Consider the following 27,911-nt stretch of genomic DNA (forward strand, 5'->3'; position numbering starts at 1 on the left):
TAAGAGTAGATATGTGAAGTACAATACCACAAAAGAAGAAAAAGAGGCATTGAGAAGTCTAAAGTCCAACAGGGAGACAGTTATTAAGGCAGCTGATAAGGGAGGAGCAATAGTTGTCCAGAATACTACAGACTACAAGGCTGAGATTTTTCTCATGGATGGAGTAAGTTACATTAAGTTTAATTCTGACCCCACGAGAGAGGTGGCAGACATGATTAAGAGGATAACTGATGAGGACCTGTTGTTGGGGTTTCTTACGGAACTGGAATAGGATTTCCTAAAAAAAAAACAACCACGTATTCCAACAATTTATACGCTTCCCAAAATTCATAAGAATCTGAGTAGACCCCCAGGACGTCCCGTAGTATCTGGTTGTGGTTCAATTTTAGAACCTATTTGCAAATACACAGATTTCCTTTTTAAACCTATGGTTGAATTTCCAAAAGCATATTTGAGGGATGCTATGGAAACTATAAAATTGATTGATAATTTGACATTTGATCCTCAAGAACAAATTTTGGTAATGATGGATATTGTATCTCTATGCACTAATATCCCTCAAAGACAGGCATTAGGAGTTATTAGAGAGGTATTGAATAAGAGACCACAGCCCAGCGCAGGTACCCACTACTTTTTTGATTGATCTTTTGGAGATTGCTATGACTAAGAACATTTTATTTTTTCAGGGAGATTATTATTAACAAACAAAAGGATTCCTCATGGGAGCTAATTTTGCAATTCTGTATCTAGACCACTATGAAGAACAATACATATATGAAATTGCTAGTCCAGATTATGAACATATAGCTCTATGGAGATGCTATGTTGATGATGTCTTAATGATTTGGACAGGTACAGAACAGAGACTTTTAGAGTTCCATAAATGGTTGAATTGCAGGTCCAAAGATATCATATTTACCATAGAAATTGTCCACTAGAAATAAACTTATTGGCTATCAGTAGAAGATGATCATTTATATACTACTTTGTATAGGAAGGATAGTGAGAAGAATTCTCTATTACAATATACCAGAAATTTGAAGGATAATCTACCTTAGGGACAAGTTCTCCATCTCCAGAGGAGCTGCTCCTGGAAGTTGAAGAATCAGAGGACTTAATGAGATGCCTAACTATGAGGGGCCACCCTAGGAGATTGGTAAGAAAGGCATGGAAGGGAGCCTGGTTTTGTCATAGGGAAAATTTACTTGAACAAAAAACACGGACAGGGGAGGGGGATACCAGGATGTCATGTGTTACAACATTCTCTACCCGTAGTACTGAAATAAAGAAGATTATAAATCATTTTTGGACACTGATGTCAGATGAGATTGACTTACACGATCCTGCCATTAATGCATTCAAGAGAGGCAAGAACATCAAGGACCTCGTGGTCAGTTTCCACTTAGATGAACCTCCAAAACCCTCTTTGTTGTCAATGTGAAATTTAGTGCAGATTTTGGGTCACTATAAATGTGGTAATTGCAAAGCGTGCACATTATAGGGGCCAACAGGCTGGCAGCACAAACCGCCAATTTATGACATTGCCGGGTTGGCTGCAGCCAACCCGCCAATTTACGGTTGCTAACGCCATGGCGATAGCAGCTGCCGGGCCGGAGATAACAATCTCCAGCCCGGCTGCCGCTATTTTTGTACCGCCAGCGGTATTTTGACCATGCCTACCACCATGGTTTCCGTGACGTTCGTAATGCCCTGAAAACCATGGCAGTAGGACCTACCAATGACAGGGAATTTGTTCCCTGTCACTGGTAGGAGGCTCACCCACCCCCCCAAACACTCCGCAGATGCCCGCACCCCACCAATCCACGCTCCCCAATCTGGATCCCCACCCCCCAATACATGCACATCCACATATACACACCATACATACACACACTCACTCACACAGACATACATGCATACATTCACGCATGCATCATTCATTCTCTCACACATTCGTACACACATTCACATTGACACGCAGACACGCATTCACATTTCCAATCATACACGCATTCTCACACATGCATAAACCTACGCAAACAACACTACACACACTTGCATTCACGTACACACTCACACATTCATGCACACAAGCACACACACACACACACACACACACACAACCCAACCCCTCCCCTGTCAGAAACCAAACTTACCCGCATCCAGGGGGTCTTCCGGCAGGGAACAGGACGGGACGCTGCTACCACCAGCAGCGCCCGCCCGCAGAACACCGCCAGGCTGTATTATTTGTCATAATGCGGCTGACGGCGGTCTACTGGTGTGGCGCTGGTAGTGGTAGCAGCGCCACCTTAACACCATCCGCCAATATGGCCACAGCTGGATTTCCGCCCTTCTTGTGGCAGAAATCTGGCTGTGGTCATAATTTGGTGGACGGATGTTAGCCGCGCAATGGTCTTTTGGCGGGCATCGCCGCAGCGATAAGCGGCACTTACCGCCAATCTTAAACTGAGGGCCTATGTTTGGAAACTAAAATCTTCTTATACAAAGACCAAACCTTCATTAAGAAAGCATACCAATTGCAATAGCATGAATGTAATTTATGTGATCAAATGCCCTTGTGATTTAAAGTATGTGGGACAGACAAGACAAAAGATTGAAGTGCGCATTCTACAACACTGTAGCTGTATTAGATGTGAGGTACAGGGAGCACCTATGGTTGACCATTATGCAACTCAGAACCATTTGATAGAGAGTATCAGATGGTTTGTGATTGAGGACGTCAGTATAAAACCATGTGGGGGGTGATTTAGTTAATATTCTGAATTTGCGTAAATGTAAACGGATCCATCTCCTGGATGCAGTATCCCAGGGTCTGAACGAATATCAGGAAATAGCAAGACAGGTGGTATGCCTGACTAGTGGAGGATAAGTGACTGTTCTTCTGGGTGAGTACTGTCGATCATGGTGTGAGACCCCTCTGCGAATTCTTAGAGGGTAGAACCCAGTTTTTAGCCTGGCTGTCTAATTGCTCTAAATGAGTATGATTAATCTTTTGTATTCCGTAGCCAATGATGAATAGACACATTGAAAAAATTGATGCCCCTCCTAGCTGCTGTTATGATCAGTATTGGTGGTTTAACTTGGGTTAGCACTGTAAAGTTTGGGGTGAGACTCTTCCAGGAACTTCAAGATGGTAGAGTCGGAGACCCCTATTTGCAACCTCTTTAAACATTTTAATCTATAGCTGGATTTGTTTATAAGGGAGTATGAGAAATTGTTTGTATTCCTCTGTCGGGGATATATTGATTCATGACACCATTTGTAGCCGCAGTTATGATCAATAGTACTAGGGTTCAATATCCAGTAAGGAAATGGACTCTTGCTCTTCATTTTGAAAGTATTGGTATTCACATGATGGTCGTAATTCCACCTAGAAAATAATGTTTCTCTGGTGATGAGAGGGTTAAACATTCCTAAAAGAGATGTGCGCGACTATGATGGATCGATATTTTAGAATATATTCGTGTGAACAAGAAGGTGATATGATTCATCAAGGTGACTAATGTTCTACCGGTGAAGAATAGATTCATTAAGAAAATTGACGGCGAGGTTATGATGATCATCATTAGGGTTTAAAATCCATTAAGAAGTCTAACGGGGTCATTTTAGCTCTGTATTTTGAAAATATCTGCATCAACATGGGGGTTTAGGAATCACAGTGAAAAATATTGCTCTTTTAGTGTTAAGTGGATTCAATTAATTTCAAGTAGGAAGACAGTTGCGACTATGCTGGATTGATGTTTTTGAACATATCCAAATGAACATGAGAGTAATAGATTCACCTAGGCGGCAATTTATGTTCCTGTGGAGTAGATAGGGTTAAATCTCCAATGGAGGAAACTGACGTGACTACATAGTTTCCACATTTAGATCATACTTCAGATAATGTGCACTCTGACCCTAGGCGAGTTGGTTTCCCTGCGAGTTTCATTCTGAGTTGGGAGAATAGTGGAGTCAAAGGTCCCTGAATACCCAGGTATGCCGTGAACCCTGGAGGAGCTGCTATTGTGTTCCATTTACGTCTTTTGACTACTATGTTTAAGAATGACGAGTCTACATTATTTTGTTACTGGATTGATTTGTCATTTCTCTTGAAGGAATTCTATAGAATAAGACAGACATGTAACTGATAATGAATACTTCTATGTTGCAATCAATTTGGGGAGAGAGATTCATTTATGTGGTATTCCCTCTATTGAGGTGACAGATATAACGGGATAAAGTGTTTTGCGTTATTATGAGTGATGGTTTATATTGAGGATGGTTGTTGATTTGTTTTCTAATTTGTTTAATTTATTTACTTTACTAGATATAAGAAATTATGTGATATGTTCTTTGGGAGTATCAAAAACATACATCTGAGATTTGAGCCTCTACCTCATCATGTACGTAATACTATGGGTGTGTGATTTTATTGGCACCATGCAGCACATATGATATCTTTGAGTGACACAACATTAAGGTTGGACATTTTTTGTCCTTTTTGATGATAGGTTGTTTCCCTCTTACCTTCAAGTCCTGATGAAGACCAGAAGTTGAGCTCTGAATTGGCCCTATTGTTGACATTGGGTTGAAACGTCGACGATTATGGTTTAGCCTAGATTGGTTCATGAAGTCCACCAGAGGGCAATTGTGACTAGGGGCACATTACCCGAACTGAATGTGATATATTGGGTTTATTGTTTAATGGTCAACCAACAGGCTTCTTTAAGAATATTTTCTCTGTATATTAACTTGGATTCATTACCTGCATTCTTTCTCTTTAGTCACAATAACTTTTTCTTGCACTTATTCTGTCTTTTTTGTCTTTGTGTTGTAGGGGGTAATTATACTTATATTTTAAATTGTAGTGTTATATAAGGATGGAACAATTAAAATGGAATATTTTTATATGAAAAGGTTTATGGCGTATGTTTGTGGGCTAGAAGGCCGTTTTGCGCTGTATGGAGATGATATAATTTATACTGATTATTGATCTGTAGTTTATTCAAATGAAATTTATTTTCTGCATGGACCATTGTAGGTTTGTATTACAAATCCCGCCACCAGCTGCTTTTGCCTATGGTGCAGTCGATACGGGTGTACAATCCTGATGGTGATGGTGTAGGATGCTGATCTGGTGTGTATTGGGTACCTATGGTACTTGCACCTTACATCAGGTCCGGTTATCCCTCATTAATGTGGTGTAGGCAGTCTCTAAAAGCAAGGCTCTCTGTAGCTGTGGATGAGCAGCCAAGGCTTACTTAGGAGACATGCAAAGCCCATGCAGTGCCACTGTAGTCAAACTTAGGCCCGTATTTTTGTATTTTGTAAATTTACTCCACTTTTGCGTCAAAAAGCGGCGCAAACTTAAAAAATACAAAAATATTTTGTAAGTATGCACCGCTTTTGCATCAAAAAACAGTGCAAATGCGGCGCTAAAAAAGTATAAATACGGGCCTTAGTACTTACACACATGAAAGAAAACACTTAGGCGGTCATTTTGAACATGGCGGGATACACCGCCGATAACCGTGCTGACAGTCGACGGAAGACAGCCAGTAGCGATGGTAGGCATCCCACCATATAATGACGCCTGGACCCTAAGCTCCATTGATGGCGGTGAGGGTCAGCAGGTGCCATGCTGGCAGTCAGTGGCGGGGGTGGAAGCTGATCCACCCTCACGCCACGCCAGTCAGACACCACCACCTAGGAGCCCATTCCCTCCCGGAGCTGCGTCATGGAATAGGTAAGTGCTGCCCGAGAGGGAAGGGTGGGGAGAGGGGTGTGTGTTGAGTGAGTGAGTGCGTGCATGGGGGTGTCCATGTGTGTTTGTGAAGGGGGGATGTGTGTCTGTGTGTATGAATGTGTGTGTGTGTGTATGTCTATTTATTCGTGCATGTGTATTTGGGGGTTGGAGGGGCTTAAATGGAGGTGGGGGATGGTGAGAGGGTGTTGGAGAGGGCCTACAGGGAGATTGGGGGAGGAGGGGTAGGGTTTAGGTTTTCAGGGTTTGGGGGTGGCGGGATGTCCAGGGTCTTGGGGGAGGGTATTTGGGGGTTCTGGCAGTGGGGGGCCTAACGTGTCACATACTGGTGACAGGAATTAGTATTCCTGTCACCCGTATGTATTCCGCCAGGGATTACCTGGCGGATATCCTACCAGGAAATCTCTGGTGGAAATGAGATCATTATCCTACCGGCGGTCTATACTCGACCACAGGGTCGAAGGTGGCTACTTTTGGCCCAGCAGTCATTTCAGGCATGGCGGTCGGTGTAAGTGAACTGGATGCTTTGCAGCCAGTTCACTAATGTCCTCTTTATATGGTGGTCGTGCACCGCCATGCCGTCAGTGGTAATCACCGCCACCGCCGGCGGATCGGGCTTTCCCATTATGTTCAAAATGACCAACTTAGTGTTACATAAATAAAGGTACTTTTTTTGGTGACACAAATACCAAAAATAGCATAGAGACTACACCCTTAGGAGGTACGTAATACACAAATTATAATCATTAGAATGCAGAAATAGGCATAAAAACAGTTAGAAAACAGTTCAATTAGAGAAAATCACAATAGTCAGAAATAGGCTTAAGGGGAGCACAAACCATATACTAAGAAAGTGGAATGTGAAAGTCGGTCCCCCATCTAGGCAAGGAAAGTGTGTAGAGGGGAGCTGGGAGTATTATAAAAGCCCAAAGGTAAGTTCCCACTCCAGTGACCAGGGAAACAGGACTAAATCACAGTAAGTTTCCCAGATCACACAGAGGGAAGAAAATAAGAACTATGCAAATCCCAGAGGAGACTGCAAGACACCAACAGTGGATTCCTGGACAACAAGACCTGTGGAAGAAGTGGACCAAGTCCAAGAAGCAGAGAAGCAGCAGGAACCCCTTCTAACCCAGATGAAGGTGCAAAAGGTGAACCACCAGTGAAGAAGAAAAGTCAGCACTGCACCCAAGAAGATAAATTTGGGTTCCTGGAGGGTGCAGGTGATGTCCCACGGATGGAGGATTGCAGTCGGGTTTGCATCATTGGAGTCCACTAACAAGCAGAAAATGGCGCTGCTGGGGACCAGGAAGGACCAGGTATACTCTACCCAGGAGGGGAAGTTAGAGGGGGCCCTCAGCAAAACAGAGAGCCCACAGAACACCAGGCATCGTACACTTGAATCCCACAGCACAGGGACAAGAAAGTTGCAGACGAGGCCCACGCAGCACTACGACAAATTCTCCCATGCCGCCAGAGAACCACTCAGGGAGCTCTGCATCACAGGAGAGAGTGCTGGGGGCCGGAGGTTCAAGATGCATGAAAATCTTGAAAGAAGGATGCCAACAAGCCTTGGCTGCTGCAAAAGATGTGGTGCACGGGGTACTGTCTTGCGTGGGGAGGCAAGGTGTTACCTCCACCAAAGTTGGACAGTTGGAAGAGAGGACTGTTGGGACCACTTCGGTCTAGCATCCATGATGCAGGATCCATGCAGCTCAGCAGGAGAGGGGATCCACACAGCAGGTCGTTGTCGCAGTTGGTACCTGCAGAAGAAGGGGAGTGAATCCTTCACCCCAAGGGAGATTCCTTCTTTCTTCTGATGCAGGCTGAAGGCGGGCTGTCCTCAGAGGATACCCAACTGGGGAAATGTTGCAGTTGCTGGAAGGAGCCAGAGATAAAATGCTGCAAGAGGCATCTTTCTTCTTTGTTGCAGCTTGTAAGTTCCTGAAGAGTCCAGATGCAGTTTCTTCAGTCAGAAGTCGAAGTGGAGGATGCAGAGGATTCTTGTTGGAGTCTTGCAATCTGAATCTGAGGAACCACCCAAAGTAGACATCCTAAATAGTCCTGAAAGGGAGATTGGTCACCTAACCAGGTAAGCACCTATCAAGGGAGAGCTCTGACATCACCTGCTGGCACTGGCTATTCAGATGCTCCCAGAGTTCCCCGCCAACCTTGAATCCAAGATGGCAAAACCCAAGAACCCTCTGGAGGAGTTCTGAGCACCACCCCCGGGGTAGTGATGGACAGCGAAGTGGTCATTCCCCTTTCCTTTGTCCACTTTCGTGGCAGAGCAGGGACTGGAGGTCCCTGAACTAGTGAAGACTGGTTTATGCAATTCGCATTTCTCAAGCAACCTCTCTGGGAGGTGGCAGCAGCTGGGGTTGCCTGGAAACCCTCAGAAGGCTGAAATGGCTATACTGAGGGTCCTCTAAGGAGCCCCCAGAGTGCATGGAATCATACAACCAATGCTTGCAAAGGCCTTGGGGTATGATTCCAACATGTTTGATACCAAACATGCCTATGTTCGGAGTTATCATTATGTAGCTGGATACAGGTAGTGACCTATGTCCAGTACATGCGTAAAATGAAATCCAAGCACTCACGAAGTCTGGGAAAATGGGCCTGGAGTTCGTAGGGGCACCTCTGCTAGTGCAGGGGTGCCCTCACACACAGGTACTTTGCACCCTGCCCTCTGGCTAGAAGGCCTACCATAGGGGTGACTTATAGGTAACCTGGTGTAGTGAAAAATAGCAGTGAAAGGGTGCTTGCACCTTTTCACACAGGCGGCAATGGCAGTCCTGCAGAAGCCTTTGCATGGGCTCCCTATGGGTGGCAACATGTATGTTGCAGCCCATAGGGATTCCCTGGAACCCCAATGCCCTGGGTACTAGGTACCATATACTAGGGACTTATAATGGGGCACCAGTGTGCCAATTGTGGATGGAATACAGAGTTTTGGGAGAGAGAGCATAATCACTGGGGTCCTGGTTAGCAGGATCACAATGAACACAGTCAAGGAAACCGACATCAGGCAAAAAAATGGGGTAACCATTCCAAGAAAGAGGGTATTTTCCTACAGACATTGTTGGTGATTTGTTGATGGACTTTCATCTTTAGAACCACCAACATCTAATAGAACGGGTGGACCAAAAAGGCAGAGTGTGAGCAATCCAACAGAAAATCAACATTGGGACTGATTCTGCCAAGATCTAAACCAGACCCTAAGTCCTCAAGTTCTTTAATGGTCGATGCAACATTTTTGTTTGTGTTACAGCCAGGCGGTCAGAGTGTTCTTTCCTGTGGGACCCTCTCTCCCGCAGGAGTGGGGTAGATTAAGGAAAAAAGCACCCTCAGCCAATCCAAAAGCTAAATTTTTTGAAGTTGTGTTTTTTTAAAAAATTTTAATGTTTGTGCTCACAGCACACTTGTAAGAATTTTGCGAACCCAGATTTCCTGATAGACAAATATCTTGAAACTTAATTTCTAAAAAAATATAAATCACAAAATACATGCTTTCTGGACCAAAATCCAACTTCCTGCCAAATTTGGTGTAATTCCATTCAGTCCTTTTGGCAGTAGCACATTCCAAAAATGTCTATGGAAATTGAATCTAGATTCTGCGTTTGAAAGTTTTTGGAAAGTTAAGCGAAGATTTGTCAAACGGGGCCAAAGTTATTAGTAAAGCAAAAAAGACATTTCCTATGTGGAAACATTATCCCAACTGTAAGCTACACAATGATGACAGCCACCGGTATGTATGTATATATAGGGTCGGGCTCAATCACCCTATTGCTTCCACCATGCTCCAGCTCCTTCGGTATAGGAACATACGAACTCTGCAGCATCTCAGGCAACAAGATTTATTAGTGATAAAGTGCAACCTCAAAAGCACAATGATGACACACCCAACTCGTTTTGGCATATAACGCCTTGCTCACGGGTGAGTTGCCGGAATTCAATGCACTATTTTAACCCAAAAAAGTGTGAAAATCAACACAGGACTAAAAACGCATGCTACCTCTTTTTACTTCAAAAATGTGGCAGCCATCTTTTAACATGTAAGTATGTATTCCTTCAAAACACATTCCCAATTCCTAATTTCAGCAAATCATATGTAGTTCTTTGCACAGTTTCCAAAGAGACTTATTTTGTAAATTAATAAAACCCCCTCTAAAAGTACACCAAGGTTCTTTTGTAAATTCATCCATCAATATGTATCATCTGTTATTTAAGACCTCCTCGATACTGTCCAACATTAATAAAGTCCAAGTGGGTATTCCGTATAACGATTCCAGACCTCCATGGAGAAATTATACTAATTATTATCTATATTCCTATGTTTGAATGTATCCTATCTCAAAATCATCATTAACACAAATCACATCACAATATCATACATTTAAACTGGCAGGGTAAACACGGTATAAATAAACCAAACGTACTATCACACATGATGTTCCTGGTGCATACTGCATATTGCATACTTGCTAACGTGTCCCAATCTAGATAATTTATTCACCCTGGGACTCGTTTTAGGCCGATGAATCTTTTGACCCTGATTGAAGACACCTTAAGACGAGATCTCTAATCAACATGTCAGTCAATAAGTCAATAACGTCATCAATATTCACCATAACAAATCAATTAGATTAATCAATAATATTAATAAGACTCGGAAACCACCATGACCTTTCAGTCATGAATAACCACACCAATTTAGTACGATTTTGTGATGTTTATTCCCTATTGATTACAATTCTACTAGTAAGTTTATTAGTCTCAAAACCATGAAACACATCAACATTGTCATAATATGTAAACTCGAATAAGATTTCATCAAAGCAAAGATCACGAACATTAGAACATAACACGACGTCAACATAGGTTAACCTTTGCAGAGTATCATTAGCGCGTTATTCAACAAAACATTGATTCGGTCATTTGTCTATTTGCGTCTGTTTAGTGAACTTCTTAACTACCCTCAAATTAGCATTGGCATGTTGGGCTTCATGCAAAACAATTTGGTAACACCAATTTAGAAAACATCTAACTATGGTCTCTATCAAAAGAAGCAGTTGGTACCTAGAAAGGAAAGGCAAATAGACAATGACAATTTCATCATCATGTAGTTACCCTCCATAATGGGTCAGCATACAGAGTCAGTCTTCGTCCTCAAGACATCAGTTGATTCGCCATCAGCCAGGAAACACAGCAAAGTTCAGCAAGACAGGGTAAGTAGGGACACTTCCCTCATAAGGAGGAGAAGTATAGAACGGGCAAAATAAGGGTGAGGATGGTTTGAAGAGTCAAACAGCAAAGTCTTTAGGCAGAGTGACAAAGTGTCTGGGTGATATCAAGAATAGGTTGCAATGGCATCTCCTAATGGCTCCTCATGTCAAAGGTTTTTATCCCTTTTCTGTTGTACCGTCCCCTAATTTGTAATTGGGCAGTTGTGGCACCCCACTATCTCCATTCAATGGTTCTCCAGTCGTACCATCAAAATTGTCAACTCATAACAGTTCTCACGAAGTTTATTGGTTCTTGTGATTGACGTCTCCAACGGATCTAATGTCCGGAATGATTTCATATTCTCGTGGTCCTCTGGCATCCCCAGTCAGTGGTTCCATTGTCTATACCTGTTTAGGCGACCTTGTACCTGATACAAGTCTACACTGTTACATTCAGCAAGAATGTTTCCTTGAGCAAGTCGAATTTCATGAGAACGGATCTACTACAGTTACACTCATCTTATAGCTTCTGGAAAAATACGAGTACATGTCCTTCAGCAAGTCAGCACACTGCACGTTAGAAAAACACATTTAATATGAAACCGGGCAGCTAGGCTCCGACTCATGCTAACTACGGCCTAGTGATTTATTAGTAAATCCTTAACATATAACTCTTAATATTAGTGTAACATCATTCATTAGCGCATTGTTATTTCATTATTAGTCAATTTCATGAATCATTGTATAGATTGACGGCCACTCCCCGAGGGCACATTTCAAGCGCACGTTTAGCAAAAACACATTAATAAATTTTCTATGCGCCATTATTATGCATTAGTTCATAAACATTTCATGTTAATTTTGAGTATAAGAGCTACGCTCCCTCATACTATATATATATATATATATATATACATATATGTATATATATATAGATAGATAGATAGATATTGACATATATATATGTATATATATATATATATATATATATATATATATATATATATATATATATGTCTATTAGTATATTACCTACTGGCGGTCCCCAGTAGGTAGTTATAGTTAGGACCAAGTTTCCATGAAAAAGCATTTTTTGACTTGACATATTTCTTTGGAACCGTTTAAAAAATCTTTAGGAAATTTTCCCCCAAAAGTGCCCCAGTGATTCTTGTTACGCACTGAAAGTTTCAGGGTAATCTGTCAAGAGGGAGCAGAGAAAAAGGTGGGGGTAAAAAAGAGTTTCATTTCTCATGTTAATTCCCATAGGACCTTAAGACACTTCTATAGCCTGAACCACTGGACAGTACTGCACCAGCTTTGGCAGAAATCTCGCTTTCGGTACACAGAGTGATCTTTTGCTTATTTGGAGTAAATCTGTTCAGTAGTTTTTGAGGCATTCAGTTAATCAAATATTTGTAGAGCATGACTTATCACCCCGGGGTCTCAAGACGCTGAAGAAGGACTGGGGTCAGTCGAAGAACCAGGTCTTGAGGTTCCTCCTCAGCTGAACCAGCGAGGGTGACTGCCTGAGGTGAAGCAACAGCGTGTTCCAGGTGTGTGATGCGAGGGAGGAGAAGGATCTTCCTCAAGCCTTGTGCTTCCGGATCCTCAGAATGGTGGCGAGGGCCAGTTGAGCAGAGCGGAGTTAAATGGAAAATAAATTTGTATATCTCTGTTTGTATATTGAATATTTCGCGAACATATCACGAATAATACTTCAAAGTACTCTGATGTAGAGCTATGAATAGATTCTACCCTCGATATTTTGACATATAATTGAATGATTTTAAAAGTGGGTGTTAGAAATGTGTTTTTTGATTGGCTAGGGTATGCACCTAAACCAGACAGAACCCACCACTCTAGTCAGGGCATGGAAGTTACATACCAAAGATAACCTGCGCTCACCCCCTCGGTGGCTTGACACAGAACAGTCAGGCTCATCCCCAAATGTAATGTGTGAAGAGTTTGCACTGCACATTCCCACCCCTGGCACAATAAATATACCACAAAAGAGAGTCCACGCATGATTATAGATAATAATATGTTTCTTATATTGTGGAGATATATCTTAGAGCTTAGACCTATCTGATATAAATCATAAGCATTGCACACAAAGTAAACTTACAGTAATAATACCCTGCATTCTGGTACAGTAAGAATTCAAATTGACATGTCCCCTAGCATCAGTGAATTTTTATGCCATGAAATGCAGTTATTCGTAACATATCACAGAAATGATCACATTAGTGTAAGGGACACATCGGGTAATGAACCCAGCACATCAGGCACATAAATCAAAATAAAATTGTAGCGCTCGGCGTGCCCGTGCCCCTATAATACATAATATGGTAGTCAGACCACAGAGTTGCCTGGGCTTGCAAAAACACACAGTTCACCAATGCAGTTATGGGACTCCAAGACACCCATGCTCTCATGAGGTCAAATACAATAAGTATTAGGCGTCTTACCTGCATGCTTCTTGTGGGATTATGGCAACTCCTCAGTGATTGAATTTCCAACGGGTCCTCTGTGGAGGACTCCACCCACCAGGGCTATCTTTAGCATGTATCAGTGCCTCAGGTACGGTCCCACAGGTGGTGGCCACACACACACAATAGACAATGGCAGCGAGTCCCGCACTGTAGGGGGAATCAGGGAGAACACCCTTGTTCCCCCACGTAACATGTTGAAGAGAGGCATCTGCCCATGACCTTGTGGTGCAGCTGCAGCAACACCACAGTACCTGGAGTTCGGCAGATGACTCACCTGGCTTGGGCCCCTCCCAGCATAGGGGATTGATGGCTGTTCTCATGGAGCAGCACTGGTAGGTGTAGTCATGTGAGGTCTCAGGAGGCAGGGATCACTAGGTGACTCAGGCAGGAGGAGGCAGCTGGAGTTCCTTGAGCTTCAGAACACACATTCCCACCACTAGGATAATGCCTGTCCGAGCTGCACTGGGGCATGGCGGGGACCTGCATCAACATAGCCTTTGCAAAAAATAAGCACTGATCATTGCAAAGCAAGGGTTCTGTTGGAAAGTACTCTCCTCACCATGTTACAGCCAGACAGGGAATTCACATGCCCAGGGAACAGGGAGCTGAACACAGCGCTCATCATGCGCTAGGTGCAAACACACAGTCTTAGTCTCTGGAGGGAAAGGGCTGGGGTACACAATGAACCAGGGGGACCACAAAACAGCATTAAACCCATGCTGGCTCCTGTGAGAACACTGGGGAAAACATAAGTCAGGCAGCAGTAGGCAGGTAGACCAGCACAACCCTGCAGTCCTAATGGCGATCTCTCCTTGCAGTCCAGCAGTGCCTAGTGAAACCAAATGCAGGGGGGCACCTGAGCAGGGAAACAAGCAGAAAAGTAAGCCAGTTATTCCTTGATACAGTGCAGCAGTCCTTCTGACAGAGGCTTAGTTCCAGTTCCAAGGAGTTCTCAAAATATGGGGTCAGAGCCCCTGTACTTATACTCTGAAATGTCTTTCTTCAAGAGGTGACTTCAAAAGAAAGAGGCAATGGCTAGCATGTGACACTTCTATGCCACTCTGAACTCAAATGGATCCCTCTGTCTATACTCTTGGATTCCACTGAACTATGCCATGGGGAACTCTTTTCCTCACCTGTGAATCCCACCTGTGAAGCACCTAACCTTAATCTGCTCACAGATGCATCCCAATAAACAGACAATACCACCATGCCCAGCAAAGTGATATGGGCCATGCCACCCATTGGGTCTGAATTCTGTTCCCAACCCAAGGACAGCAACCACCAGAGGCCACTGACAGCTGTCATTGTCAATAGCCAGCCCCCAGACCATCTAGGGGTCTCTGTCCTCTGTGGCTTCTCAGAGTGGGGGGTGGTAGCCCCAGGAGCATTACATCCTGTCTCCACTCCACCTCATACCAGTTCAGGAGTGGTATCCCAAGACTGGCCTCCAGCCCCAGGGTCTGTACCCTCAGGCTTCACAGGAACCAGGTACAAGGCTTTCCTCCCCCTGCCCCTCATTCTGGGGTTCCCTACCCCCTTTTGGGAGTGGTACCCCCAGAATCCAGAACTGTCAGGGCGATTGTGGCAGCCGTCCTGCTCAGCTCTGCCCCCAGTTCAGTTCAGGGTTTCTACCCTGCAACTGGTCTCCCAACCCAGGGTCGCCACCCTTAGGTTTGACAGGAGTTAGGGGCAAGATCCCCTCCTAAAGCCCCCTCGAAGTACTGTCCAGACTCTGGGTTTGGACATGGTGTACCCTGGGACATCTCCTGCCTCTCCTTCTCCTCTTAGAAGGGACATGAGACCCTGCACCCACCCCACTATAAAGGGACCTCCTCCACCCCTGTTTGGGGGGAACCTGAGCAACTCCCTTTAGGGTCACTCCCAAGTGCCTTACCAAACCCTCTGGTACTCATCCAGAGGTCTACCTCCTTTGCAGGTTCCCTGGTGTCAGAGAACTTGCACTCCAACAGGTGTTGGTGTAGCCCTGGAAAGCAACAATGGAACATGTGCTCTCTGACAATCAGATTGTATAGCCCTTCAAAATTGTTTTAACTGCTACCCAGTATTCATTCATCTTGTGCTTTGCAACAGTTTTCCACAAACTCCCCCGAGACTGGTGGGACAGTACCCTACTGCCCCTGAACCACAATCTATACTCTTCAGGGGTGACTCCATACTTTGCAATCAGGGCTTCCTTTATGGGGGTGTACCTCTCCCTGTCTCTCTCTTCTAGGGCCATTAGGGCACCCTTCCCATCACCTGGAAAATAACTCTCCAAGGCAGTTGCCCAATCATCCTCGGGGATCCTGTGTAGTATTGGACCCCTCTCATACTCATGCAGCCACTGATGTATGCCGTACCTGGGGCACAGCCTACCCAAATGTAAGTTCGCCCAGCCTCCCGTCCCCCAGCCCAGGAAGACTATCAGTATGCAGCTGGGTGCAAATGTGGATTGGATTCAGGCTGTGAAACACTAGAGTTATAAGCACAGAGAAATGCCAACTTTCTAAAAGTGGTATTTCTAAAGCAGTAAATGCAAAATTAATCTACACTAGTAAGCAGGGTTTTTCACTACCGTTCCAAACATTCTAAATATGCCAATGTTACTCCTTTCTGATGAGAAATTACCACCTAAAACATATAAGGGAATTCCCAATGCTATTCTATGGGAGGAGCAGCCCTCACATTAGTGAAAAATAAGATATGCTCTTTGTCACAACTAGGGTATGCAAAACATAAAAGTGCATGTCCTATCTTTTACTTTCACAGCACCCTGCCCCTAGGTCTACTTAAGGTGTATCTTAGGGGTGAGTTAAGCATAGTAAAAGCGGAGTTTAAGGCCTTGGACAGTAGTTTGAAATGCCAAGTCGATGTGGCAATAAACCGTGCACCTCAGCTCTGCAATGGTAGGCTTGAGACAGGTTTGAAAGGCTTCTTCTGTGGGTGGCGCAATCAGCGTTGCAGGGCCACTATTAGCTAGTAATTTACAGGCTCTGGCTCAATGGCATACTACTTTACAAGAGACTTATAGGTAAATGAAATATGCCAAACAGGTGTAAGCCAATCGTACCAAGTTTTAAGGGATAGATAACATGCACTTTAGCACTGACCAGCAGTGTTAAAGTGCCCGGAGTCCTAAAAACAACAAAAAGAGGGTCTGAAAAATAGGAGGAGAAAGGCAAAAGGTTTGGGGATAACCCTGCAGTGAAATGGAGTCATATGAAAACTTTAAAAATGAGAACCGTAATGTGAAGATTTGATGTATGACACTCCATACGATTTATGATATTGTATAGCCACAAAATGACACCACAGTTCAAAGATTTCATTAAGGCTAACTATGCCACCTCCTTAAAATCCTACCAGGTACAGCTTATAAGGTGATATAAACCAGTTAATTTAGATGTTGGCTGGAATATCTGACTGTACAAGGCAGTAGAACATGTTCAAACTCAAGTGACTGTTCTTCAGGTAGTTCACGATAATAAGCACATTAGTAGATTTGACAATAAACCTGGACATGTGCATTCTTAAATATATAAGGTTCTAGCACTTGCATGTACAGAAATTATTTGTGATGCAACAAATATGTTTTGTTCTCCAACAAAAGTTAAATAATACACTATTTCAAATATTGTACACATCCTGAATACAAATCTGGAGAAAATTACGGCTGGGGCAGACCTGTGTGGCAGTTTCCAACAAATTGTGCATCTACACAGTATGGGATGCACAATGTACAGTATCAAATGTAAATAAAGCAGTACAATTCAGAATTTGCAATTGAAGACTGAATGGCCTGAATGGTCTCAAATTATGCCAGCTGACCTCTTCAGGCACATTTCGCTAACAAGGTCACTGTTTGTGTCTGAAGACCATGCAGGGATTATGAGCTGTTGCTTGATGAATTGCAGTTATGTATAAATTGTGAAAAAACTGTTTACTAAAAATATATATTTTTTTAAATGACAAACATCTATCTTTATAGGTGCTTGGATGTCCAGCCAAAAATACCCCCATAGAAATACTATCTTTTGATGATACATAAGAATAGTTTTTTTTTCCTGCATTTCTGCCAATTATAGGCTCTGATTGAGAGAGAATTTTTTGTCTTTGTCTCCTTTACTATAATACCTTTGTCTTTAATTTTCTTTTTCCTGAGGAGCTCTTTGGCGAAAATTTCAAAGGATCTCTTGGGGAGGGGGAAAGTACATCCATCCAGAGAGGAGAAAGGCGGTGTCTGCATGGTATGAACAGCATGGGATTACACTGGTTTCCATAAGTAAGGCCTTTGGCATAATGATACCATATTTTTATAAGATATTTGGGACATGCTTTGACCATTCAGAAGGATTTTGTGATAAGATGGTTGGTATTATTCTATGGTACAATTTAGGATCATGATGTGCTTTATCACCACAACTATAGTGGAATATCAGGATGAAACCATTAGTTTACCTGTTATTTCAGTCTTTCAGTCTTTCTTTGTGTTGTCTTACAACAAGCTTATGTCTGAGTATTAACTAATGTAGAAATGATCCCATAAAATTTGACAAATGTAGCATCTTAGTTCACATTTGCTTATTGGTTTATTGAATACAAATATATGTTTAACATAATTGTGAAGCAGAAGGCAGAAACAATCTTTAAATATTTTAATATTTTAAAAGCATCCCAGATTTCTTTTTGATTAACCAACAAAGACATATGCATTCTCAGCAGACACTTAGATGATTCCAAGCCAAAGCTAAAAATCGAATAAAAAAGATATTGTTGATATTCTTTTAAACATATTTCAAATTTACAAAATATTTTTGAAGAGGTAATGCCGCACAGAACGCTACTTCCAGAAGAATGCATACAGATCTGGCCCCTCCCACTCTACAATACAAATAACACACAATCTGATAATCCTTTTGACTTCACCAAGAAAAGGAATGCATGGAGAGGAGGGCAACCTGGAGATGTGGCCAAGTGACATTGTTGTATATTTTAGTAACTTGAGATCTGCATGTACATTTTGGCATCTTCACTTCAGAGAAATGTGTGGCCTTAAGCAAATTACTTTTTCATCTTTAATGGAAGTGTCCACAATTGATTAATTTTGTAATGTCTACTACATAGGAAAAACTGTATAAGAGTGAACAATCTGTAAATTAGACAGCAGGCAGAAGACAGAAGAGCATGTGCAAGAATGAAACCATTGAAACTGAATAATTACGATTTGCTTTGCTCTACAGAAGTTCTTGTTTATATAGGCCTAGAATGTGTATTGGAAATATTAACATTTTATCAAATACACATGAAATTATTATTTTTTTACCTGAGACTGATAATAAAATAGCACTGAAAGCGTAACTTTCTAAGAATGTGTTATGTTTTCTTTTCCAGGAGCGGAAGCTGTTAGAAATAATGTCTTGTCATCATAGGGCAAATGTGTTTGCCATAAGATGAAATGATGAAGGGACGTTTTAAGTTATGCATCTCCCACAAATACATACTGGTTGAGGCCCACCTCTGTATTCATGTGTGAAATGCATTCCAAAATGATCATCTTATGATTTTGACTATGTCAAATATCTCTTCACATTTTCACTTTCTGTCATAGCTAGAATGAAACCAAGTTAACTTGATACAAGTCTGCAATTATTTTTAAAACACTGCATCAGCAAAAAATTTTTGGGATTTGAATTCACCCAATTCGTAATACAGTGGGGTGTGGAAATTAGAGGGTGTGAAATGAATGCACAACTACAAGTTACAAACAATTATTTGAGGGATGACCTCTTAAGTTTTCCTCCTGGTGCACAAACACAAAATGTGCACTACTGCATGCTTCTTTTATTATTGTCCAGATTTCCAAAGCAAATACTGTTGATACATAATTCTGTTGTTTTGAAAAAGTATTTTTGCTTGATGCTAAGAAACTTGTTTAGAAGGACTTCAAACTGTACAAAACTACTTCCAGACAAATAACTGAGAGATGACATTTTTTTAAAACCACATCTTAAAAATGCACTGTATAGTTGTTGCAATATTGTGTCGAACCATTGTAAAACAATCAGAAAACGGCACTAAAAAGGCAGTATTCAGAGGTGTGTGATCCTAAAACTATATCACGCTATAGACAACAAAGGAGATGACCTTGTTAGATTTTATAAAGTATTCTTTATTCTGTGGAATGTCGTCCCATTCCCTTTTTTGTCATTAACCCCCATTTCTTCTACATTACTCTGTATTTCCATTCACATTTTTCCACCCTTTTGCTCTCCTGGCAGTATCTCAAAATGTTTTGTCTGGCGCTGTTACGTGTCCTTGGTGGTGAGTTAAGCAAACACATTTCACCACCATATCATTGAAGCAGACTTGTAGATGTGTTAATGTTTAGCTGTAATGTGCATCTATATTTAAGCAACCAGACTACAGTTGAAGTACAATAACATCATATCTACACTGCGCCATATTACAATAATGCACTACAATAACAGCAATACAACTTAAACGCATAACCTAAAAGAACACAACATTGCACAAGTAACACAACAGCAAATATAAAACACAACAACACAATACAATGTACCAACAAAATAAATTAAAATTGAAACCACAAAAACACAGCTCAATACAGCAAATCAAGGCATCACACCACCACAACATAATATTACACAAGCACAAAACAATACAGCAGCGTGTATTTTCTACTTAGTTGTATTAGATTGTGTTACATGTATCTCTTATGGTGTTGTGGTATGGAGTATCTGTGGTTTTTGTGGTTGCAATTCTATTCTGATTTGTTGAGTTATGTTGCTTCGTGACACTGTGGTACTTCTGTGTTCTTCTGTTCTCTTATATCATTATTCTGACATTATTGTTATTGTGGGTTAGTTTTGTTTCGTGTTACGTTATATTTTTTGTTTTGCATTACTGTGATATTGTGCTGAATATTATTGATGTGCTGTGGTTCTTGTGCTGCCTTTTCTGTTCTTGTGTTGCCTTTATTTCGGAGGTGAGATGCTGTTGTTTGTAAAGTTGTGTTTTGTGTTGCATTATTGTACTTTAATATTGTGCTGTATGTTTTTGTCCTTGTGTTGTGCTTTGTATTGTTTATGTTGTTGTTGTACTCTGTGTTGTGTTATGTTTTTACTTGTTTTGCAGTACTGTGACATTGCATTGCTTTACATTACTGTCTTGCATTTTGCTCTGATGTTACTTCAAAACATCAGTAAATTGACTACAATTTCAATAAAAAGCAGCACATTGATTTAAACTTTAGGAGGCATATAACCATGCATCATTGTCTAATGTGGCAACAGATTACAGCTCCATCTTTTTAGCAATTGTAAAACATTGATCAGCCCAAAACTGTGGCAAAGACCTTGCCTACATTACCTCACTTTTTGTGATCTGACTCGTAGTCTTTTTCTGATTAACTTTTATTGTTTTCATGACTTCCTCTGTGCTTCCTCCTTCTGCCTTCTTCTGCATTCCCTGTAGGCTGGTACATCACACGCATCCTGTAGCCTTCTGCTAAGCTGCCTAAATTTCCTTCTCCTCCTTGTCCAGGATGGCACAGCACTGCACCAGCTGCCCTTGCAGACATGTCCAGCTTCATCACATAGGTGGACCTGAAAATATCCCCTTATGTATTTGAAGTACTGTTGCAGTGTTCCTTTTTACCTGGCAGTGCTAGGTGATAATGTAGAGCTCTCATGTTTATTACTTCTTAGGTGAGAAAACTAATACGAATATTGATATTGTCGCAGAAAAAGATGCCCCACAACCCTTGACATCAATGACTTCACAGGAAATTGCACCTGTAAAAAGAATTAAAAAAAACACTAAAACCTAAATCGCAAGGGCACTAAGAAAACTGCACTGAATAAATAATAATAGTGGCTAATTACCCGTTTGCTAGGTAAATAGTGGATTGTCGCTGCTGTTTACACTGCTGCTGGCTAAAGCACAAAGATTATGTATTATTTGGCTAGCAGCCATGCAAATAGCAAAGAAATGTCACTATTCATCCGGCTGCCACCTAGATAGCACAGGTTATGTACTATTTGACCAGCAAAGTCAAATAAGGAATAGCAAATAAACTTCACCATTCATGCGACCACCAACTAGATAGCAGAGATCATGTGCTACTTGGCGGGTGGCCATTAAAATAGCAAGGAAGCTTCACTATTTACACAGCTGCCGACTAGGTATCAGAGATCATGTACAAATTGGGCTGCTGGCTCGATAGCAGTGATCATGTACTATTTGGTCGTGTCTATACAAACAACAAAACTTCCCTATTTATCCAGCTGGCAACTAAAACAGTAGAGATCACAGACCATTTCACCAGCGACCATGCAAACAGCTAAGAAACTTCTCAGTTTTCATGGACGCTGAATAAAAAACAGAGCTGTGCAAATAGCACAGAAACCACTATATATCTGGCTGCTAACTAAATATTAAAAGTTATGTGCAATATTGCCAATTATGGGCAAATAGCAAATAATATTCACTGTATTACCCCCCCCCCCCCACCCGGCCAACTAATTGGAAGAGAACATGTCCTATTTGGCCAGCAGCAGTGGAAATAGCAAATATAATTTGCTAATATTATTGTTATAGAACATGTACTACTTAGTAGACAGCTGTGCTTGTAGCAAATAAGCATAACTATTTACCGTGACACTGACAAAAGAGCAGAGATTAAGTACCATTTGGTGCAGAAACCTTACAGTTTATGGTGCCATTGTTTAAATAGTAGAAATTCTGAACTATTAAGCCTAGTGCCAGATAATAACTGAAGCCTCACTCCAGATGAGGTGCTCTTAGTGACTCCTTTAGTAGCAAGTTCGGGGATGAAGGATGTTGTGGAAGTGTAAAGGGACTGCCACAGGGATGGCTCCTAACATGCTAAGACATGGCGCGCACAACTGGCAGCCTTGGGCTATTCATTCCTGTTTTAGTCTCTCCTCGTCCTCTACAGACCTTTGTCTGCCTCTGCTCCATCCAGGCTCTCACTATCCCTATAAATATTTGCTATGTCCTAATCTGACAGTCTTTTGTTTTAGCTTCACCTACACTCCTATACTGCCAATACAGTGATTTCCTCAGTGTTTATTCACTGTAATGCTTCTGTAACTATTAACTCCTTTTGGCACCTCAGCACATCAGGCTGTCCCTGGCAGTCTCTGCATACAATGCCTACTTTTGCAAGCACAGGCCACCTCTGATCCCTTTCAGGTTTGTGAAGTTTCAGATTTTTGCTGCTCCCCTACCTCATACAGTACTTAGAATCGCAGTCTTTATGGAGAGGGCAGGTGGGTGGCGTACACTTTGACTGCAGGCCAGTTGGTGGCCAAAAAACATGATTCAGCATTTCATTCTTCCCAGATTGTTCAATTGAGCTTGGTAATAACACCGGGTATGTAAGATCAACATTTGGTAAAGGCTATTTAGCCAGTCACCAGATAAATAGTGACTATATATTTGCCTCTTAAACCAGTTTTCCTACTTGCTGGCTAAATAGCAAAAATATTTACTATTTGGCAGGTGGCCTTGAAATGAACAATTAAACATTCCTATTTTCCCAACCAAATGGTAAGTAATAGAGATTCTACACTGTTTGGCTGGTGGGCCTGCATTAGCAGAAAAGCTTCACTATTTATCCTGCTAGTGGCTAAATACTGGAGAATCTACACTGGCTGGCCAGCAGCAGTGCAAAAACAAGAACACTTCACTATTTACCTGGCCACTAGCTGATTAGCAATGGTTATGTACTATTTGGCAAAATGTAAATGAAACAGCAAAGAAACCTCACTCATTATCCAGCTGTTGGCAAAACAGCAGGCATTATTTAGAGTGGGGACAACAGCTATGCAATTACCAAATAAACCTATCTATTTACCTGGCTGTTGATAAAATATCAGATATTATATACTATTTCACTCGTAGCCTGGCAACTAGCAATACAATTTTAATGTTTACTAGGCTGCTGGCTAAACTGCAGAAATGATGTACTGTTTGGCCCATGGCCTTCCAAATGGAAGAGAAACTTCATTGTTTCCTTGGGGTTTTGCAAAAAAGCAGACTGTTGGTTCTGACCTCTCTGCATGGTCACTCCAAACCTTTTGCCATTAGCTTCCCCTTTTTGCTGAATTTATTTTTGTTGCTCTCAGGACTCTTTACACTTTACCACTGCTTGTGCATTGGCTTACAGTTGAATGGCATATTTAATTTACTTATAAGTCACTTGTAAAGTAGTACACTCTATACCCAATCCTCTAAATTAATTACCACTAGTGAGCCTGCAGCACTGATTGAGCCACCCGCTAAAGTAGCTCATTAAAACAAGTCTCAGACATGCCATTGAGCCAGAATTCAAACTAAAACTGCCAACTCGACATTGCAATATAACATCTTACAAAGCCTTAACATGCCCTTGTATTGCATATACAACACCACTAATGTAGGCTCTAGGTAGCCAATATGACAGGGTGCATGGTAATTGATAGGTTAAACATGTACTTTTAGATTTAACATGTCCTGGTAGTGAAGAACACCTAAATTCATTTTGCAGTATTGTGAGGCCTACCTGTCCCATTGAATATCATAGGGTTGCCTTATTACATTTAATAAGTACTAACTTTTGATTGGAAACAGTTAAGCATTTCATGTTTGGTGTCTGAAAAATTGTAACTTAAAATTCTCTTTAATGGTAAAGTTGGATTTTGCGATAAAAATGTGAAAATAATACTTTCAGAAAGTTGACCGTTTCCTGCCATAACCATTTGGTGCCCGCACCGTGCTCCTGGTTCACATGTCTGGGTGTAACTGACAGTTGGACTCTGTTTATTCCACCCAGACATCCACACACTAGGGGAATTAGGCATGCCTGAATAAGCTGTCAACTGGCAGGATGGTGGGAGATAAGCTGGGCACAGCCCCACTTGCAACTGAACAGGCTGCGTTCTCTGCCTTGCCACAGAGGATTTGTCACACCTGCATTGTTTATGCAGCCAGCTTGAAGCCAGGGCACGGGGGACAGGCAACTGCCAGGTCTTCATAGGGAATCCTCTAGAAACTTCTACTACTTCAAAGAAGGCACTATGTATCAAAGGGGACCCTTAGACCCACTCTTCAGTTCAATTTCTGGACCTGTGGAGGGACTCTCAAAGGAATGCCTGCTGCTGTGGCCTGCTGTGTATGCCACGACTCTGGTTTTCTGCACTTGGAAGAACTGCTTTGCTGCTTGTAACCAGCCTTGAACCTTCAGAGGCCCATCTGTCCTGATGCTTGAGCTCTGCTTCATCATCCAAACCCAGAACTACCAGAGTGACTCCAAGGGCTAGTTTCCTGCCTTCCTGTTCAGAGCCTCGAGGAGCGAAAAGGCTCACACCATCTTGAATCCACACCTAGGCCTAGCCTGAGTGAGTCCTGTACTCCCAAGTAGCGACCCTCTAGTCCTGGACCCTTGGTGATGCTGTTAAAGGCGCCCAGATAGCCAAAAACTAAAACTTGGTTAAAAAACACGCACTTCGAACTGAAGGAAGCCCGGGACCAACCTGCTTATCTATCTGCCCAAGCTTCATTGCCGGTCAGCCTGACTTTGCGGTAGCTCCTGCAACGTTCTTTTTTACAGCAGAAAACCCGGTTCAGTGGTCCTTCGCTAAAGGAATATCTGGGCTTCTGGAACTCTCATCGGCTACAGACCCCTGTCTTGTCCCACTGAAGATTGGACAAAATCCAAAAGTAGAAGTTTTCATCCAGTGGCTACCCAGTGACAACGCCTCTGGCTCTGCCTCGGACACTCCCTACAACCTTGCATCTCTAAAGTTTACTATCTCAGAACTTTTCCTTTAAAATTTCTTTTAAGTTGGAAGTTAAGCACTGACTGTTACCAAACCACTTTAATATCTGACTTACGCTCCATCGTGGTTGGCCACATTTTTCAACTTTGACCTGATCTCGCAAGACTAGATGTCCGTAATTGGAGCTTTAATCTTTTAGGTGCTAGATTTTACTAAACTCTTTAAAAATCATAATTCAAGTTCTACTGACTGCATTTTTGTCATTTTTGGTGTTGAAATATGTGTCAAATGTTGCTCTATTTGTCTAATGTTATGTGGGATGTTTTGTTGTGTTGTGTTTTCACTTTATTACTGTTTGTATGCTGCATAACTACTTTACACATTGCCTCTAAATTAATCCTGACTGCTTTTGTGCCAGGCTACCAGAAGGTTAAACACAGATTAGTTTAGTGACTTTTGAGGTAACCCTGACAGAGAATATGACTGTTGTTTGTGCAGGAATAACACCCCATTCAATCAACAACCAGGTTTCTCACACAGACAGTATATACAACGTGACCAGTAGCCATGCAATAGGAGAGGACTTTACTAATCAACCAGATTCATCTCTAAACAGCTTAAACATTGTGTTAATATGCACATTCCACAGTTATTTACCACCAGGTAGAACTGCAAACATGGAGTAAATATAATTGTCATCCATCTCCTTATAAAAGTTAAGGTCCTAATGCATTATTATTTCATTTGCAAGATGTGGTCACAAATCGCACACATACTTTTTGCGAATGGAATATTATTTTACAAAATTGCCTATGAACTTTGAGGTCCATTCACAAAATACTTAGGCCCTCATTACAACCCTGGTGGTTGGTGTTAAAGTGGCGGTAATACTGCCAACAGGCTGGCTGTATATACCACCAAATTATGACCATGGCGGAAAGATCTCACATAGACAGCCAATGTACCGCACCGACCGCAAGGGCGGAAACAACAGCCACCACTGTGGTAGCCACCTACAGCCAGGTGGAAATCAATGTTCCACCCACCATATTAAGACACATCAATCCGCCACCTTTTCCGGGAGGTACCAATGACATCAAAGGCCTGGTGGAAACTGAGCTCAGAAGGGAAAGGACTCACCATTGGAGACACAGTGAACAACCACGCTGCCATGGAGCCTGAGCTGCATGTCTTCCCCATGATCTTCAACGTGCTGCTCCACCACGAACACCAACGCCGGCGAAGGCAATGACGGTGAGTACAGCCGCATAGCATACAAGGGAGGGGGGGGAGGGAAAAAACAGTGACACACACATGCACAACACACACCCCACACACACCATACACACAACCAGCTGCATTACTAAAACATTTTACCCCGCAACCCGAATGAATAATGCAATGACAAAATACTTTTGAAAAAGTGAATGTAATGAGAGCAACACATCTAGAAAAATAATGTAGGCAAGAGAATAGATATATACATATGTACATAAAAAGGGACACAGCTTAGTCCACAATGTTCGTAGGCCAAATGGCCACAGGCCAAAGATCAAGGCCACACATGTCACCTGCATCAACACGGAGAGAACACTGCAGGGGCATCAGTTGGTAAATAGGCAGGCACCTCAGGAGGATGGGGGATGGGAGGCACCTCAGCCGGGACATGGAACAAGACCACTGGTTCTGGAGGGGGCTACATGCCCTGTGTTTGGTCCTAGAGAGTGTAAGGCCACAGTCTCTTGTGTGGGTCACTTGCCCACGTGCTCTGGAGGGGGCAACATGCCCTGTGCTTAGACCTGGGGAGTGCATGGCCACAGTCTCTCGATTGGGTGACTTGCCCACTTGCTCTGGAGGGGGCAACGTGCCCTGTGCTTAGTCCTGGGGAGTGCAAGGCCACAATCTCTTGATTGGGTGACTTGCCCACTGGTTCTGGAGGGGGCCTCGTGCCCTGTGCTATTGATCCTGGGGCGTCTTGGCTATGTGGGTGTCTTACCCACTAGTTCTGGAGGGGGCCTCGTGCCCTGTGCTCTTGATCCTGGGGTGTCTTGCTATGTGGGTGTCTTGCCCACTGGTTCTGGAGGGGGCATCATGCCCTGTGCTCTTGATCCTGGGGAGTCTTGGGTATGTGGGTGTCTTACCCACTAGTTCTGGAGGGGGCATTGTGGCATGTGCTCTTGATCCTGGGGAGTGCAAGGTCACAGTCTCTCAGGTGGGTGTCATACCCACTGGATTTGCAGGGGGCAGGCTGCACAGCAGCCCATGGAGGCAGAATTCCATACTGTCCGCCGGCGGTGACAGCTGCTCAGTGGAGGTGATGGTGCTGCTGGTGGGGGAGGCTCCTGCCCATCCCCTGCAGCCTCGGGCTGCTGCCCAGTGGAGGTGGTGGTGATGCTGGTGGGAGGAGGCTCCTGACCATCCCCTGCAGCCTCGGACGGCTGCCCAGTGGAAGTGGTTGTGCTACTTGGGGGGAGGCTCTTGCCCCTCCCCTGCAGCCTCGGAAGGCTGCACAACCGTGGTTGGTGTTGGGGGCTCCATCACAGTTCTTGCCCCAGGCACCTTGGTCTTCCTGCCTGCTGGTGCAGGCTCCTTGCTCTTCCTGACAGCTGGTGCAGGC

This window comes from Pleurodeles waltl, chromosome 7, assembly GCF_031143425.1.
Source record: "Pleurodeles waltl isolate 20211129_DDA chromosome 7, aPleWal1.hap1.20221129, whole genome shotgun sequence".
NCBI lineage: Eukaryota > Metazoa > Chordata > Amphibia > Caudata > Salamandridae > Pleurodeles > Pleurodeles waltl.